Genomic DNA, 5,367 nt, shown 5'->3' with positions numbered 1-5,367 from the left:
GGGAGACACACCCGGTTGGATAGACCAGAGAGAAGGACACACACCTGGTTGGATAGACCAGAGAGAAGGAGACACACCCGGTTGGATAGACCAGAGAAATGGAGACACACCCGGTTGGATAGACCAGAGAGAAGGACACACACCTGGTTGGATAGACCAGAGAGAGGGAGACACCCGGTTGGATAGACCAGAGAGAGGGAGACACCTGGTTGGATAGACCAGAGAGAAGGAGACACACCTGGTTGGATAGACCAGAGAAAGGGAGACACACCCGGTTGGATAGACCAGAGAGAAGGACACACACCCGGTTGGATAGACCAGAGAAAGGGAGACACCCGGTTGGATAGACCAGAGAGAGGGAGACACCCGGTTGGATAGACCAGAGAGAGGGAGACTCACCTGGTTGGATAGACCAGAGAAGGAGACACATCTGGTTGGATAGACCAGAGAGAGGGAGACACACCCGGTTGGATAGACCAGAGAGAGGGAGACACACCTGGTTGGATAGACCAGAGAGAAGGAGACACACCTGGTTGGATAGACCAGAGAAAGGGAGACACACCCGGTTGGATAGACCAGAGAGAAAGAGACACACCCGGTTGGATAGACCAGAGAGAAGGAGACACACCTGGTTGGATAGACCAGAGAAAGGGAGACACACCCGGTTGGATAGACCAGAGAGAAGGACACACACCTGGTTGGATAGACCAGAGAGAGGGAGACACCCGGTTGGATAGACCAGAGAGAGGGAGACACACCTGGTTGGATAGACCAGAGAGAGGGAGACACCCGGTTGGATAGACCAGAGAGAAGGACACACACCCGGTTGGATAGACCAGAGAAAGGGAGACACCCGGTTGGATAGACCAGAGAGAGGGAGACACCCGGTTGGATAGACCAGAGAGAGGGAGACACACCTGGTTGGATAGACCAGAGAAGGAGACACATCTGGTTGGATAGACCAGAGAGAGGGAGACACACCCGGTTGGATAGACCAGAGAGAGGGAGACACATCTGGTTGGATAGACCAGAGAAAGGGAGACACCCGGTTGGATAGACCAGAGAAAGGGAGAGGCTAAGAATATGACTTAAAACAATAACAACAGTCATATAAAACGACACAACTTAATGAGTAAAACCGTGCTGTTAATAGCCCAGTGACCTCAGGCATTGTCAACATATAAATGGGAGTTGTTCTACGTTGTGATTTGGGCCACTGCCTCTGGTCTTTACCGCTGAGGGATGGAGAGAGGGAGCAGTTCAGTAGTGTACAGTTCAGTAGTGTACAGTTCAGTAGTGTACAGTTCAGTATAGTGTACAGTTCAGTATAGTGTACAGTTCAGTATAGTGTACAGTTCAGTAGTGTACAGTTCAGTATAGTGTACAGTTCAGTATAGTGTACAGTTCAGTATAGTATACAGTTCAGTATAGTATACAGTTCAGTATAGTGTACAGTTCAGTAGTGTACAGTTCAGTAGTGTACAGTTCAGTATAGTGTACAGTTCAGTATAGTGTACAGTTCAGTATAGTGTACAGTTCAGTATAGTATACAGTTCAGTATAGTGTACAGTTCAGTAGTGTACAGTTCAGTAGTGTACAGTTCAGTATAGTGTACAGTTCAGTATAGTGTACAGTTCAGTATAGTGTACAGTTCAGTATAGTGTACAGTTCAGTAGTGTACAGTTCAGTAGTGTACAGTTCAGTATAGTGTACAGTTCAGTAGTGTACAGTTCAGTAGTGTACAGTTCAGTAATGTACAGTTCAGTAGTGTACAGTTCAGTAGTGTACAGTTCAGTATAGTGTACAGTTCAGTATAGTGTACAGTTCAGTAGTGTACAGTTCAGTATAGTGTACAGTTCAGTAGTGTACAGTTCAGTAGTGTACAGTTCGGTAGTGTACAGTTCAGTAGTGTACAGTTCAGTATAGTGTACAGTTCAGTATAGTGTACAGTTCAGTATAGTGTACAGTTCAGTATAGTGTACAGTTCAGTAGTGTACAGTTCAGTATAGTGTACAGTTCAGTATAGTGTACAGTTCAGTAGTGTACAGTTCAGTAGTGTACAGTTCAGTAGTGTACAGTTCAGTATAGTGTACAGTTCAGTATAGTGTACAGTTCAGTAGTGTACAGTTCAGTATAGTGTACAGTTCAGTATAGTGTACAGTTCAGTATAGTGTACAGTTCAGTAGTGTACAGTTCGGTAGTGTACAGTTCAGTAGTGTACAGTTCAGTAGTGTACAGTTCAGTATAGTGTACAGTTCAGTATAGTGTACAGTTCAGTAGTGTACAGTTCAGTATAGTGTACAGTTCGGTAGTGTACAGTTCAGTAGTGTACAGTTCAGTAGTGTACAGTTCAGTAGTGTACAGTTCAGTATAGTGTACAGTTCGGTAGTGTACAGTTCAGTAGTGTACAGTTCAGTAGTGTACAGTTCAGTAGTGTACAGTTCGGTAGTGTACAGTTCGGTAGTGTACAGTTCGGTAGTGTACAGTTCAGTAGTGTACAGTTCGGTAGTGTACAGTTCAGTAGTGTACAGTTCAGTAGTGTACAGTTCGGTAGTGTACAGTTCAGTAGTGTACAGTTCAGTAGTGTACAGTTCAGTAGTGTACAGTTCGGTAGTGTACAGTTCAGTAGTGTACAGTTCAGTAGTGTACAGTTCAGTAGTGTACAGTTCAGTAGTGTACAGTTCAGTATAGTGTACAGTTCAGTAGTGTACAGTTCGGTAGTGTACAGTTCGGTAGTGTACAGTTCAGTAGTGTACAGTTCAGTAGTGTACAGTTCAGTATAGTGTACAGTTCAGTATAGTGTACAGTTCAGTAGTGTACAGTTCAGTATAGTGTACAGTTCAGTATAGTGTACAGTTCAGTATAGTATACAGTTCAGTATAGTATACAGTTCAGTATAGTGTACAGTTCAGTAGTGTACAGTTCAGTATAGTGTACAGTTCAGTATAGTGTACAGTTCAGTATAGTGTACAGTTCAGTATAGTATACAGTTCAGTATAGTGTACAGTTCAGTAGTGTACAGTTCAGTAGTGTACAGTTCAGTATAGTGTACAGTTCAGTATAGTGTACAGTTCAGTATAGTGTACAGTTCAGTAGTGTACAGTTCAGTAGTGTACAGTTCAGTATAGTGTACAGTTCAGTAGTGTACAGTTCAGTAGTGTACAGTTCAGTAATGTACAGTTCAGTAGTGTACAGTTCAGTAGTGTACAGTTCAGTATAGTGTACAGTTCAGTATAGTGTACAGTTCAGTATAGTGTACAGTTCAGTAGTGTACAGTTCAGTAGTGTACAGTTCGGTAGTGTACAGTTCAGTAGTGTACAGTTCAGTATAGTGTACAGTTCAGTATAGTGTACAGTTCAGTATAGTGTACAGTTCAGTATAGTGTACAGTTCAGTAGTGTACAGTTCAGTATAGTGTACAGTTCAGTATAGTGTACAGTTCAGTAGTGTACAGTTCAGTAGTGTACAGTTCAGTAGTGTACAGTTCAGTATAGTGTACAGTTCAGTATAGTGTACAGTTCAGTAGTGTACAGTTCAGTATAGTGTACAGTTCAGTATAGTGTACAGTTCAGTATAGTGTACAGTTCAGTAGTGTACAGTTCGGTAGTGTACAGTTCAGTAGTGTACAGTTCAGTAGTGTACAGTTCAGTATAGTGTACAGTTCAGTATAGTGTACAGTTCAGTAGTGTACAGTTCAGTATAGTGTACAGTTCGGTAGTGTACAGTTCAGTAGTGTACAGTTCAGTAGTGTACAGTTCAGTAGTGTACAGTTCAGTATAGTGTACAGTTCGGTAGTGTACAGTTCAGTAGTTTACAGTTCAGTAGTGTACAGTTCAGTAGTGTACAGTTCAGTAGTGTACAGTTCGGTAGTGTACAGTTCGGTAGTGTACAGTTCGGTAGTGTACAGTTCAGTAGTGTACAGTTCGGTAGTGTACAGTTCAGTAGTGTACAGTTCGGTAGTGTACAGTTCGGTAGTGTACAGTTCAGTAATGTACAGTTCAGTAGTGTACAGTTCAGTAGTGTACAGTTCGGTAGTGTACAGTTCAGTAGTGTACAGTTCAGTAGTGTACAGTTCAGTAGTGTACAGTTCAGTAATGTACAGTTCAGTAGTGTACAGTTCAGTAGTGTACAGTTCAGTATAGTGTACAGTTCAGTAGTGTACAGTTCGGTAGTGTACAGTTCGGTAGTGTACAGTTCAGTAGTGTACAGTTCAGTAGTGTACAGTTCAGTAGTGTACAGTTCGGTAGTGTACAGTTCAGTAGTGTACAGTTCAGTAGTGTACAGTTCAGTAATGTACAGTTCGGTAGTGTACAGTTCAGTAGTGTACAGTTCAGTAGTGTACAGTTCAGTAATGTACAGTTCAGTAGTGTACAGTTCAGTAGTGTACAGTTCAGTAGTATACAGTTCAGTAGTGTACAGTTCAGTAGTATACAGTTCAGTAGTGTACAGTTCAGTAGTGTACAGTTCAGTAGTGTACAGTTCAGTAGTATACAGTTCAGTAGTGTACAGTTCAGTAGTGTACAGTTCAGTAGTGTACAGTTCAGTAGTGTACAGTTCAGTATAGTGTACAGTTCAGTAGTGTACAGTTCAGTAATGTACAGTTCAGTAGTGTACAGTTCAGTAGTGTACAGTTCAGTAGTGTACAGTTCAGTAGTGTACAGTTCAGTATAGTGTACAGTTCAGTAGTGTACAGTTCAGTAGTGTACAGTTCAGTAGTGTACAATTCAGTAGTGTACAATTCAGTAGTGTACAGTTCAGTAGTGTACAGTTCAGTATAGTGTACAGTTCAGTAGTGTACAGTTCAGTAATGTACAGTTCAGTAGTGTACAGTTCAGTAGTGTACAGTTCAGTAGTGTACAGTTCAGTAGTGTACAGTTCAGTAGTGTACAGTTCAGTATAGTGTACAGTTCAGTATAGTATACAGTTCAGTAGTGTACAGTTCAGTAGTGTACAGTTCAGTAGTGTACAGTTCAGTAGTGTACAGTTCAGTAGTCTACAGTTCAGTAGTGTACAGTTCAGTATAGTATACAGTTCAGTATAGTGTACAGTTCAGTAGTGTACAGTTCGGTAGTGTACAGTTCAGTAGTGTACAGTTCAGTAGTGTACAGTTCAGTAATGTACAGTTCGGTAGTGTACAGTTCAGTAGTGTACAGTTCAGTAGTGTACAGTTCAGTAGTGTACAGTTCAGTAGTGTACAGTTCAGTAATGTACAGTTCAGTAGTGTACAGTTCAGTAGTGTACAGTTCAGTAGTGTACAGTTCAGTAGTGTACAGTTCAGTATAGTGTACAGTTCAGTAGTGTACAGTTCAGTAATGTACAGTTCAGTAGTGTACAGTTCAGTAGTGTACAGTTCAGTAGTGTACAGTTC

Source organism: Oncorhynchus mykiss, chromosome 18 (assembly GCF_013265735.2).
Source record: "Oncorhynchus mykiss isolate Arlee chromosome 18, USDA_OmykA_1.1, whole genome shotgun sequence".
NCBI classification, from domain to species: domain Eukaryota; kingdom Metazoa; phylum Chordata; class Actinopteri; order Salmoniformes; family Salmonidae; genus Oncorhynchus; species Oncorhynchus mykiss.
Note: the sequence above shows the minus strand (reverse complement) of the source record.